Source organism: Salvelinus alpinus, chromosome 17 (genome assembly GCF_045679555.1).
Source record: "Salvelinus alpinus chromosome 17, SLU_Salpinus.1, whole genome shotgun sequence".
Classification (NCBI taxonomy): domain Eukaryota; kingdom Metazoa; phylum Chordata; class Actinopteri; order Salmoniformes; family Salmonidae; genus Salvelinus; species Salvelinus alpinus.
In genome coordinates, this window is record NC_092102.1 from 23,944,378 (window position 1) to 23,958,797 (window position 14,420).

Genomic DNA, 14,420 nt, shown 5'->3' on the forward strand with positions numbered 1-14,420 from the left:
TTAAATTGAGATGTTTTGTCACTGGCCTACACACAAAACCCCCATAATGTCAAAGTGGAATTATGTCTTTTATGTATTTGAATGATTATAATTTTTTTTACAAATTAATACAAAATGAAAAGTTGAAATGTGTTGAGTCAATAAGTATTTAACCCCATTTTTATGGCAAGCCTCAGGAGTAGAACTGTGCTTAACAAGTCACATAAGTTGCATGGACTGTCTGTGTGCAATAATAGTGTTTAACATGATTTTTGAATGACTACCTCATCTCTGTACCTCCTAAAATACAATTATCTATAAGGTAAGAAAAACTGGTTCAGTGTGCTTTCCACCAAACAATAACCTAAAACACACGACCAAATCCTGGAGTTGGTTACCAAGAAGACAGTGAAGGTTCCTGAGTGGCCGAGTTACAATTTTGACTTAATAATGCTTTAAAATATATGGCGAAACCTCAAAATGGTTGTCTAGCAATGATCAACAACCAATTTGACAGAGCTTTAAGAACAGAGCTTTGAAAAGAATAATGGCAAATGTTGCACAATCCAGGTGTGGAAAGCTCATAAAGACTTACCCAGGAATACTCACAGCTGTAATTGCTGCCAAAGGTGATTCTAACTTGTATAGGGAAGGTTCCTCAGAGGAGGCAGGCGAGGACCATCCTCCTTGGTGAATTTCATAAAAATAGTGAAACATTAATTGTATCTATTTTTAGATAAAACTATACTAAATTTATTCACGTCACCAAATAATTGTTTAAAACACATTGTTTTGCAATGAAGGTCTACAGTAGCATCATCAGCTAGTTTCCATCTTCCTCTGGGCACATTGACTCGTGGATCTCATCCCCTTCCATAGACTTACAGAGTAATTATGGCAACTTCTGGAGGATGTCCTCCAACCTATCAGAGGTATTGCAGCATGAACTGATATGTTTTCCACCCAATCAAGGGAACAGAAAATGAATCTCGTACTGAAAGCATAAGCTACAGCTAGCTAGCACTGCAGTGCATAAAATGAGGTGAGTAGTTAACTCAAAGAGAGAGAGAGACAATAGTTGAACAGTTTTGAACAAATTAATTTCTTCAAAAATGAAGGAGATGCGAGAGAGCGAGCTAGCTATATTCAAATCAAATCAATCAAGTTTATTTTATATAGCCCTTCGTACATCAGCTAATATCTCAAAGTGCTGTACAGAAACCCAGCCTAAAACCCCAAACAGCAAGCAATGCAGGTGTAGAAGCACATATTCCATGAATTTTTTTTTTTGTTTCACTTACTTAGCTAGCAAATGCAGCTAGCTAGCTAGTTTAGACTATTCAAACACCCGGCTCAAACAGAGGGTTTGGCTTGGAAAGGTTATTTCGCCTGGTCACTGACTGCTGATATGTTGTGCACTGAAGTCCACAAGCGAAGGGAAAAGGTAAGATGCGCGTAGATGCAAGAAGGAATTATACAACGATCTGGCTGCTATGAAAGTGAACTGTTTGCGTGTGATCAGGGGTGTATTCATTCCGCTGATTCTGTTGAAAAACATAAACATAACTGAATTTGTCCAATAGAAACTCTCCTTTGCAACTGTTGGACTAATGATTACACCCTAGATGAGCTAGATGCAGGCAAGATTGTGCAAGGTGGTATTGAATGTGTCAATGTCGGTCACCTTGATTACTCAAATTTCTCTCGACCTGTGCACGCACCTACGTTGTAAACTTTCATTCATAGGCTAGGTTACAGCAACCTCATGTTGGGTATAGGGAAAATTTGAGTATCATGTAGTAGGTAGCCTAAACCTATCACTGTTATGGAATAATTGAAAAATTGATGTAAAAATGTATCACTAGCCACTTTAAACAATGCCACTTAATATAATGTTTACATACCCTACATTACATATTCTTCATCCCTTTACACTTGTGTGTATAAGGTAGTTGTTGTGAAATTGTTAGGTTAGATTACTCGTTGGTTATTACTGCATTGTCGGAACTAGAAGCACAAGCATTTCGCTACATTCGCATTAACATCTGCTAACCATGTGTATGTGACAAATACAATTGGATTTGATTTGTTACATTGAGCTGGGTGAATGGAATATGAATGACAGTCATCCAATATGCTGTAATTGAAATAAGGCCATGCTCATAAAACATTTTTTGTCCTCCCTCATCTTAAACGGCTCCGACCGCCACTGGTGTTGACTCAGGGGAATGAATACTTATCTAATAAAGATATATTAGTGCTTTATCTTTCAATATATCTTTTACAAATGATAGAATATTTCTTCCACTTTGACAGTAGTTTTGTGTAGATCGTTGAAAAAAACAAACAATTAAATCCATCTTAATTCCACCTTGTAACACAACAAAATGTGGAAAAAGTCAAGGAGTGTGAATACTTTCTGAAGGCACTGTAAGCAAATGAACATAGAGTTGGAGCTCATTAACTATTTTCAATGTGTCCTTAGATCTTTTAAGTACTGTTGTGAAGCACTAACTAAAAATACATTGTGTGTCACACAGCACTTCTACAACGATGTTATTGATATAGCTAGACCAAACTGCACTGCAAAAGACAGAGGAGTTGCCCTCTACCAGCAGATGAAGGGGACCGTAACTTATCTTCTCCTGTAACACACATCACCATGTCAGCACGGTTTTCCAACTAACCACCAGGGGGAGCTACAGAACAGACCAACGGCATACAGGCTAGGCCAGAGATTTGAACGCATCAGTGCTTCCCAACTGAGCTCAGGGTGTAGAATTATTTAGTACACACTGGTATATGCTCTGCTCATCAAAATGACATGATTCTCTTTATATGACTAAATGAAGTGAGAAATGTAAATTGACCATCTGTGCTTAATCTTGTATGTCTTTTAAAGGTCACTGCATATTAAAGCACAAAATGACTGTCTGACTGAACTTTAAAGGCTATTAACTTATGATTTTATTAAGGTTATTTAGCAATGCAAATATAAACTGTGCATTTTACTGCAGAGAGTGCAACCCTGTCTTCCACTGTGTAGGCTGTCTGCCCAGATGTACTGGGTTTGGTGCATAGGCCTCTGCTGCCACAATCACCTTGTACTAATTTAAGGTAAACTACAAGTAGAATCAGAGACTCACAGAGGTTAACATGGGGAATAGAACAAACACCGACGTAAGGCAGACACAGGTTGTCACCCCAATGAAGTACTTCAAAGCTATTACAGTGTCTCAAATGGGGACGAACAGAGGAGCAGATGTGATATTCTGTATCCTGACCTCAGTCATCTCTCCTGGCTGTCGTAACCTGACCATATACAGAGGTGATAGTATAGCGCTCAGGGAATCAGGGATTAGTGTAAAGCAGAGCTGATGGATCCTCTCTCTCTGCTGGTTGGCTGTTGTGACATCACCTTTCTGAGACAAGAGACAGGGGGTCCTAAAGCGCTGATGAATGATGGCCGTATTCTCCTGCCATGGAATTGTATGTCAATACGGATAGCGGTTTCCACAGCAACAGTCAGTCTAGACAAGTCTGTCTGTTTATTGGTTCTCTCTTCCTGATGCCTCTGACGTCACAGATCTACCTGGCAAAAAGGCTCTGGCATAATGACTCACGCGCATGCAGCTGGAAGCCTAAATCATGCTGAGGAAATTGATGATGGAACTGTTTTGTGGGCACAGGAAAACTAGTTGTAGCCTGAGTTTTTGGTGTCATTTTTTTCTAGTATCTCAGATTAACCTGCTCATTCTTAAAGATCTGTAAACATGACATTAAAAAGTATAAAAATACCATATTTATGTGAGATTAATGCTTATCAAGCAAGCTGCTGCGTAGAGGAGTAGTAACCCACTGGGTACAGACATCAATTCAACGTCTATTCCAAGTTAGTCCAGCGTAATTTCATTGAAATTATGTGGAAACGTTGATTCAACCAGTGTGTGCCCAGTGGGAATTGTGTCATTGAACACAGCTTCACTGCACGGTCATTCAGCATCTCCCTCTGACAGCACAGTTGGAAATCCTGCCTGGGAGTTGAGCATGTAGCGCTCACATTTAATTACCACAACATTAGTTTGGGGTTTGTTTCCTTTATCTAACCTCATACACCCACTCTGCTGTAGGAGAGCTCTCACTTATCTCAGTCTGTCTCTTTGCTGAAGCAGAACAACGCCTAGACAAATACAGCCGGCTTCACCGCAATATACTGTAGGCTGCTGTAATTCATCTGCCTTAGCCACGCGGACGCACAGGCACATACACACACGTGTACAAACACACACGTTCACAAACACACACACACACACGTGTACACACACGTGTACACACACACACACACACACACGTGTACACACACACACACACACGTGTACACACACACGCACGCACGCACGCACGCACGCACGCACACACACACACACACACACACACACACACACACACACACACACACACACACACACACACACACACACACACACACACACACACACACACACACACACACACACACACACACACACACACACACACACACACACACACACACACACACACACACACACACACACACACACACAGTGTGAATGCATGTGTAGACCCACACAAGCATGTGCACGCACGCACACACACATCACAGCACTCTAGGCTCTATGTAAAGATGGTGCGAAGTGCTGCAGTCCCGTGCATCTCCGTCCCAGGGTCAGGCTGGCTGTGTATGGAACCTGGACCACAGGCGCAGAGATAATTATCAAGTAGACGGAAGATCCCCCTGGGCTCAGGCTGCTTTAAATGCCCATCACCAGTTCTCACACACAGTGGGGAAGCACAGGCTTAGCGTAAGTGTCATGGGAGCTGTGGCCTGTCTGCAACGGTAAAAGAGATGTAACACTTCCCCTGAGTGACAGGACTGCTGGGTCTATTTCAGCAGCAAGCTGTTCACCTGTGTGTGTGTGTGTGTGTGTGTGTGTGTGTGTGTGTGTGTGTGTGTGTGTGTGTGTGTGTGTGTGTGTGTGTGTGTGTGTGTGTGTGTGTGTGTGTGTGTGTGTGTGTGTGTGTGTGTGTGTGTGTGTGTGTGTGTGTGTGTGTGTGTGTGTGTGTGTGTGTGTGTGTGTGTGTGCATACGTAAACATGTATATTTGTTGGTGTACTACGAGAACTGCTTGTGTATGAGGAGGAAAATGATTGGTAGAGGGAGAATCACTATTCAGTTGGTATACAGCCCTATGTAGCCCTATTCATTGGTGCGGTTTCCAATGATGAGTAGAGCACAGAGACAGCACCAAGCCTAATCAGCAACCTTCAACCCACACCTGGCTGACATTTACTTTCGTTAGTGAACCCCCAGTGTCAGCCACTGTTTCTACCATTCTACCCTGAGAGAACATCACACTTCTGCTTATGTCTACCTTCTATGGTGCTATGACAAGAGTTTGAACATGACAAGAGTTTGAACATGACAAGAGTTTGAACATGACAAGAGTTTGAACATGACAAGAGTTTGAACTAAGCTTCTACATGCTGTAGAACTATGCGGCATCAGTGGATACACCTGAGAATGTAATATTTTCTCTTGGTGTATAACATGGAGTCGATGGATTGTGTAATGGTTCATTTATGGTTGTTTGGAGACTGAAATTCAGCCGGTTTGTGAACTACTAGTGTGTGGTGTAAGCCAACAAATTGATAGGATGTACTATAGAAAAGCGTTCAGACATGATATTACTGCTGTGCAGTGTGCTCCCACATCATCTACAGAGACATATGAAATCAAAGAGACAGAGATCTCTTTTTATTCACATTCCTGCATATAGCCTAGCACTGTTTGAAGTTCGACATTGACTCAACGTCCTCGATAATTATTTAACCAGGTCAAAGTGACAGTTCAATCAGAGGGGCCTTTGATAGTCTGCCCACCACCATCTCTGACAGAATCACGTTGCACACATGAAAAGGTAGGAAACCTGTCACTGATCAGGATATTCATTATTATTATTTACTCTTTGATGAAAAATGATAATCTGGTAGAAATGTAGTCCATAGGAATTGATATGGATTCCAACATTGCAATTTTGGAGTCTAATGATTACGAGGCAGAGGCACACAAGATTTTAAATGATTTCCTTTGTCCAAAAGATTCTAACTCTGACCACTGAATTTCAAGTGACTTTAGTCCTTCAGCAGGCTGAGAACAGTGTGACTGTTACTAATCATAGACAGACAGCGCATGGAGGAGATTATTTTAAGAAAAGGCCACACGCACACATTGACACACGCATTGACACATACACACACACAAACACTGTCTTTTCAATTCAAGCTTTGCAGCACACAACATATATTCTGTAAAGGCTTAGTTTGGAAGCACATTTTTTGTCGACTGCCTCTCTGCGTGGCCTTAAAGAGCTTGCATCACACTGAGTTCATTTGGCGCAAATAAGATGAGAGAGCGGGAACAGGTTGGCGAAAAATTAACAAACTTAGCGTAGGACTTCTTTGATGAAGCGTCTGATCTGAGGACTACAAAAGAGTCAGAGTGGGTTTATTCTTCCAGCAGCAGAGTAGCCTGCTTAGTTTAGCTCTGTAAAACAGGCACACTAACTAGGCCTATTAGCGAGACGCTAATAAAAAGGTAGGTGCTGAACAACAGAACCAGTTCTTCAGGGTTAGCAGACTGCTAACTGGCCATTGGACTGGTTTTGACTGTGTGGAGACTCTGCTCTCCTTGGAGTTCTTATTGGGTCCTTACAACTCGTGACAGACTAAAAGGATCATGGGATTTTTATCTTATTAATCATTCTGAAGATTTAATCTTGATCTAGTTTTCAAGTTTTATTCAAGTTCATACAGTACACAGGTCAATCTACACAAATCCTTTCAAAGCAGTATATTTGTCTAAAGGGAACTTTATTTTTCAGACCTGAACCTGTCAGCCAGTGGAGACTGGCCACCCAGCCAAACCCCACTGTGCTGTGCCACTAACCAGGCCTTTAATGAATTTGCTCAGTGGCAGTGCACTTCCCTTTCAGCCTTTGGTGAGGACAGAGGTATTGATCCAGCAACAGCTCCTTGTTCAGAGGTGAATATACAGCTGCCTGCTGGGCATCGGCTTTAGAAAACACTCCCAAAATAATCACCTCCCTTTCTCTTTCCTTCTCTCACTCTTATCCGCTCCCTCTCACTCAGACCTTGGCTTCAAGTTTGTATATAAATCACCCAAATGCTTTGGAATTGTGTCACGTGTGGTCTAATGGATTGTGATTGTGTGGTCGAATTGTTGTTTATGTCGAGTGAATCAGTAATTTATTGTAAGGCGATTCCTGGCCAAGGTTTGGGTCTCAAAGATAGCAAATCAGAACGATTAACACATTCACACATTAATATATTAACACATTCACATTCACATTTCACTTCAAAATCGATAATCCTTCCAAAATTAACTAAGCCCCTATTCACACAGGATTGACACTTTACATATGAGCACACACGCCATTAGTCCCATTGTTAGGCAAGTAGCTCCCAGTCACTTGTTTCTGTAAAAACGTTGTCACAACTGCCTCCTTTTGTTAGAGCCAGTCCCAGCTGTATGCCCTGGGATTGGCAGAGACCCAGATAAGGCTGAGGATGACAGGGCTAATAAGAGGCGAACCATTAGCATTGTGTTCTTTATTCAAGAGCCCCATTTCTAGCTCAGATATGATTATGGTTAGAAAAGGACGAATCTGAGACTGAAGTTGTAAACAAGCAAGATTTGACTATCTTCCACAGAGTCTGCATTATTTGATACAAGAAAAAAAATAAGCTAGTCTCTTTTCGTTTGTGTGTCACTGAATGGGCCGTGGGGAGGGTCGCTGGCTGCTGCTGGTGATGGAAATGGCACATAACGACACTGAGTTATATAACAACATCCTGTTTCCACCCTCAGGAAGCATTGTGTCCTAAACAAGCATTGTGTTGTGTTTCACTGACATCTTAACCACCACTGAGAGAGAGAGCAATATACAGGTTGAAGTGACTAATCGAAAATAAAAAGGGTTACAAAGTTGATGCAGTCTGGCTCTGACAAGGTGATTGTAGTGAGAGCTTCGTGTCACGTTCCTGACCTTATTTTCCTTTGTTTAGTCTTGTTTAGTTGGTCAGGACGTGAGCTGGGTGGGCATTCTATGTTATGTGTTTCTATGTTGGGTTCATTCAACTAGCCTGATATGGTTCTCAATCAGGGGCAGGTGTTTTACGTTTCCTCTGATTGAGAACCATATTAAGGTAGGCTGTTCTCACTGTTTGTTTGTGGGTGATTGTTGCTGTGTCTGTGTTTGTTCGCCACACGGTACTGTTTCGTTTCGTTCGTTCCTGTTCGTGCGTTCATGTTTTATGTTCTCAAGTTCAGGTCTGTTCACGTCGTTTTGTAGTTTATCAAGTGTTTTCCGTCTTCATTTACATAATAAAAAAGTATGTATTCAAACCACGCTGCATTTTGGTCCGATCCTGACGAGCGTTACACTTCGTTGTATGACAGCCTAATGCTGCATGCCTGCCATACCCAGCATAGCACTTCATTGCCCATACATTTATTTGTATTTATTTTATTTTATTTCACCTTGATTTATCCAGGTAGGCTAGTTGAGAACAAGTTCTCATTTGCAACTGCGACCTGGCCAAGATAAAGCAAAGCAGTTCGACACACAACAACACAGAGTTACACATGGAATAAACAAACATACAATCAATAATACAGTAGAAAAATCTATATACAGCATGCGCAAATGAGGTAGGATAAGAGAGGTAAGGCAATAAATAGGCTATGGTGGCAAATTAATTACAATATAGCAATTAAACACTGGAATGGTAGGATGTGCAGAAGATGAATGTGCAAGTTGAGATCCTGGGGTCAAAGGAGCAAGATAAATATATAAATACAGTATGGGGATGAGGTAGATTGGATGAGGTATTTACAGATGAGCTATGTACAGGTGCAGTGATCTGTGAGCTGCTCTGACAGCTGGTGCTTAAAGCTAGTGAGGGAGGTAAGAGTCTCCAGCTTCAGAGATTTTTGCAGTTCATTCCAGTCATTGGCGGCAGAGAACTGGAAGGAGAGGCGGCCAAAGGAAGAATTGGCTTTGGGGGTGACCAGTGAGATATACCTGCTGGAGCGCGTGCTACGGGTGTATGTTGACCAGTGAGGTGAGATAAGGCAGGGCTTTACCTAGCAGAGACTTGTAGATGACCTGGAGCCAGTGGGTTTGGCGCCGAGTATGAAGCGAGGGCCATCCAACGAGAGCATACAGGTCGCAATGGTGGGTAGTATATGGGGCTTTGGTGACAAAACGGATGGCACTGTGATAGACTGCATCCAATTTGTTGAGTAGAGTGTTGGAGGCTATTTTGTAAATGACATCGCCGAAGTCGAGGATCGGTAGGATGGTCAGTTTTACGAGGGTATGTTTGGCAGCATGAGTGAAGGATGCTTTGTTGCGAAATAGGAATCCGATTCTAGATTTAATTTTGGATTGGAGATGTTTAATGTGAGTCTGGAAGGAGAGTTTACAGTCTAACCAGACACCTAGGTATTTGTAGTTGTCCACATATTCTAAGTCAGAACCGTCCAGAGTAGTGATGCTGGACAGGCGGGCAGGTGCGGGCAGCGAACGGTTGAAGAGCATGTATTTCGTTTTATTTGCAGAGCAGTTGGAGGCCACAGACGGAGAGTTGTATGGCATTGAAGCTCGTTTGGAGGTTAGTTAACACAGTGTCCAAAGAAGGGCCAGAGGTATACAGAATGGTGTCGTCTGCATAGAGGTGGATCAAAGAATCACCAGCAGCGAGAGCGACATCATTGACGTATACAGAGAAGAGCCTCAGCCCGAGAATTGAACCCTGTGGCACCCCCATAGATACTGCCAGAGGTCCGGATACCAGGCCCTCCGATTTGACATACTGAACTCTATCGGAGATGTAGTTGGTGAACCAAGTTAGGCAATCATTTGAGAAACCAAGGCTGTTGAGTCTGCCAATAAGAATGTTGTGATTGACAGAGTCGAAAGCCTTAGCCAGGTCGATGAATACGGCTGCACAGTAATGTCTCTTATCGATGGCGGTTATGATATCGTTTAGGACCTTGAGCATGGCTGAGGTACACCCATGACCAGCTCTGAAACCAGATTGCATAGCGGAGAAGGTACGGTGAGATTCGAAATGGTTGGTAATCTGTTTGTTAACTTGGCTTTCAAAGACCTAAGAAAGGCAGAGTAGAATAGATATAGGTCTGTAACAGTTTGGGTCTAGAGTGTCTCCCCCTTTGAAGAGGGGGATGACCGCGGCAGATTTCCAATCTATGTGAATCTCAGACGATACGAAAGAGAGGTGGAACAGGCTAGTAATAGGGGTTGCAATAATTTCAGCAGATCATTTTAGAAAGAGAGGGTCCAGATTGTCTAGCCCAGCTGATTTGTAGGGGTCCAGATTTTGCAGCTCTTTCAGAACATCAGCTATCTGGATTTGGGTGAAGGAGAAGTGGGGGAGGTTTGGGCGAGTTGCTGTGGGGAGCGCAGGGCTGTTGACCGGGGTAGGGGTAGCCAGGTGGAAAGCATGGCTAGCCGTAGAAAAATGCTTATTGAAATTCTCAATTATTGTGGATTTATCGGTGGTGACAGTGTTTCCTACCCTCAGTGCAGTGGGCAGCTGGGAGGAGGTGCTCTTATTCTCCATGGACTTTACAGTGTCCCAGAACTTTTTTGAGTTTGTACTACAGGATGCAAATTTCTGTTTGAAAAAGCTAGCCTTAGCTTTCCTAACTGCCTGTGTATATTGGTTCCTAACTTCCCTGAAAAGTTGCATATCACGGGGGCTATCGAACGCCACAGGATGTTTTTGTGCTGGTCAAGGGCAGACAGGTCTGGAGTGAACCAAGGGCTATATCTATTCCTAGTTCTACATTTTTTTGAATGGAGCATGCTTATTTAAGATGGTACATACAACATAGCCTAATGGAAAATTCTATAAATATAATGATTTCCCCTGTAAGGCTTGTAGATCAGAACATTAACCATATGGTACAGATGTTCCATGAAGACAATGGTGGTTAATGTATTGTATAAAGTGAGTGTTAAAAGGTTTCAGGGCCCATTTTGATTGGGCATCATGGATAGCTAGAGAGGTAGTTAGAGAATGACAGAAGGCCTGGTTTAAAGATAGCCAGCCAGGGCAAACTACTCATGGGTATGTGTTATAGCAAGCACTACAGCCATTCAACCCTGGCTTTGAGTTGCCTGCACAGGATCTGTTGGGACTCTGTGGTGGCACGCACGTCTCTATCCAGGGCCAACGGCTCTCATTGTTACAGCTTGGGAGACGTTCTAAAATGCTAAGCCCTGTTGAAATATTCAGAGCGAGTAACATTTGGTGTTTATAGGACACTCATCAACGCTTTGCCCATTAAAGCAATCCCCATGCAGCTCTCCCCTCTCCTTCATTTAGCACTGCAGGCACTGAAGTATAATTAGGGGAAAGGCTGAAAGTTCTCCCTTGGCAATTTACTTACAAAATCCTCAAGTATTCTGGTTCTGGCTTCTTTTTCATTACTGTTTTAATTCTGTAATGTCTCATTCCAGCTTCTGAACATTGCCTGACAACAAAGATCCAATCTTGAGATTGCATTTGCACATACTGTACTACTGCATGAATTTGGCTAACATCTGTAGGACTCTGACGGGAAAAAAGAAAAGCGGACCAGAATGAGATGGGAATCTTTGAGGCTTGAGGACAGGCCGAGTACAGAGGCTTCACATTACAACCATATGAATGCCATGCAGGGACAAAGATTGTAGAAGTCACAATCAATCACCCGAGATCAAAGTTTACAGTACTAACAGATATATTTGATCTGTCATGGTGTGGACCAACAGCAGAGCAGACAAGGCAACAATGACTAAGAGTGTAAAGTTGAAAGAAAACCAGAGCTTTGAACAAGGAACACCACTTTGTGGCTAAATTACTTTGACACCGTAATGGTCTCAAGACACAACGAGACTCACATTGTTGAATGAAAAAGCCACAAGCATTAACCCATGGAGTCATATGCTGCTGTGGTGTGGGAAGCATGTTAAGCAACACTGCTAAGTGTCTTCAGCTCAGAAACAATAGCCTTACGGTGATGCCTGCCTGGCCTGTGTGCCCAGGGGAGCTATTCAATGCTATTGGCTAGTAGCTGGCAAGGCAAATCCTCCTCCAGCATCCATTTAAAATGCCGTCAGAGCTTTGGAGTTTAAGAGTCCCTGGGGCTGGAGCTTACAGTGAAGAAACGGTTCATTTGCCTCTGGAAGTAGAAGAAAAGGGAGGATGAAAAAGGACAAGACATAGAACAGTACACAGAGGAAGCAAAGGGCAAAGCAAAAATGTTTTCTCTAACGATAGGTTTGGTTTGAGAGTTAATCAGGGTTCAACTTAATCTGCTGTTGTCTAACTCTGGCACCATGCCCTGCCACAACAATGCCTTATCCCTCTGCATCCCTAACCCATTTTGCCAAACAATTTAGGGTACTTCTTCGCTGGCCTGATTTTAAATTTGTCCATTTGATTGTGATGCTATTCCCGTCTTATCTCGTCCAATTCTGACCGTTCTCTCTGGATTAGATTTTCTCCAAGTTGGAAGAAAGCAATGACCTTCAGTTCAGTAATCAGATGGCCCACCACACACGCACGGCACCGCAAACACACAAATCCCAATCAACCTGGTTCATTGTCCCTATTCTATCCATCTGTCTCATTAGCAAGGTGAATATGACCATTGGCACACCATTTACTTATTAGACTGAAATAGGATAATTAGCTCTCAGGTCCAAGCCCAACCAATAAGCACCTCTATGCTATTGCTAATTAAAGGCTTTCCATCCTGAGGGAGCTCTGTACAGCGTAATAACCGAGCTCTCTCTGTCAAGGGTCTCATATTAAGTGGATTTCCCAGCAGTAGCAGCAGTAGCAGCCTGACTAGCCCTCTGTAAATCCCAGAGGAACACAGATCAGGGACGGCCACACAGCATCTGTCCCATCACAGTCCAATTGGCCCGGGTAGCAGAAACCAGATGAAAATAATATGGCGTTTTGCTTCCCCCTTGTGTAAATAGATTATAGTCTCATATGTGTATCCAGGCAGGGAGTGGGCAGGGACCACTCTGACAGAACAGTCCATCAGTAGAAGCTGGTCAGACAGAGGGGCAGCATCAACAGGGTGGTGTGGTGGTTGTCTTGCCTGTCTGTGTGTTCAGTCTAAGCCTCTTGTTGTGACAGGACCTTGAAGAAGCTCTGAGAAGATTACACACCGAAGGAATAATCATACATAACAAGCTGCAATCTAATCAATCTGAGCATGAACTGTATATTTCAGTATTTGTAACATGATATATAATACCAAATTACATTGCAGCACATACGGTGTCTGTAATTGACCAATTTCATTTCCTGTCTGTAATGAACAGATTACTTGCTGCTGCTTAGTGACAATGAAACAAAAGCTGCATGGCAAAGTGCACAGGCACATCACTGTATACCAAAGCAGGGGGACCAGAATGTTTCAACACCTGATTTTAACAGTCTGTTAGTAGAAATTGTACACAGCTGGTGAAACACGAGTGGTGTGAGCTCACAGCAGACTTGAGTGTAAATAAAGCTCAGAGATTTAGATCAATGATGGAGCTGGAGCAGGCAGGGATGAAAAGAGCAGCTGGGCTGAAAGGAAGAGAATAGCCTTTAGAGGCCACCAGAAGCCTTTCTATACAGAACATGATGCAGTGAAAAGGACTGGTAACTGGCAGCACTTTGCTGGGTTTCAGAGCCTGGGTTGAGAGATTGTTGTAACCCAGCATATATGACAGAACTGGTGTCCCATGGTTTTCGATCCTAACTGAGGGAAGATGTTTTGAGTTGGCGATGCTGTATGCGTACAGTTGAGCAGACACATTTTCAGGATTTTCACACATGGGGGACATTTTCTAGCAAGGTGTAGATTTTTTGTTGTTGTGCCTTTTTATAAACACATTTCATGCATTCTATGTAATGTACGTGATGGAAGACAGCACAAATCCTTGCAGGCTACTGTGCAACATGCTATTTGGGTAGGATGCAATTTTGAAACTTAATTATTTTGTTCTTATTTATAATAATTCGTTTTATTATATTATTGTTATTATTGTATATCATTGTTATTATTGTAGGCCTAAACCAGTAGCCTATGCAAAATAACTGATGCAAAACGTGTTTTGTTTCATTCTGTTAAGATATTTTCATTGGTTAAATTAAGTTGGATCTGACTTTTAAATTGTGTGTTCTGTATTTAGTAAGGTTATACTGTAGGTAGGCCTGTTGTTAAATAAACATAAAGAGCCTATTGCTGTCTTTTGTTGGTTGTGGTAGGCACTTTCTTGGTAATAGCTGCAATATAGCCT

General features: G+C 42.5%; 1 protein-coding gene across 1 annotated transcript in view; it reads right to left on the minus strand.

The window, feature by feature from the left end:
• The window catches only part of LOC139542563 (disks large-associated protein 4-like), a 171,239-nt gene that overhangs the window by 33,088 nt on the left and 123,731 nt on the right, over window positions 1-14,420 (minus strand). The gene's annotated exons all lie outside the window — the stretch shown is intronic.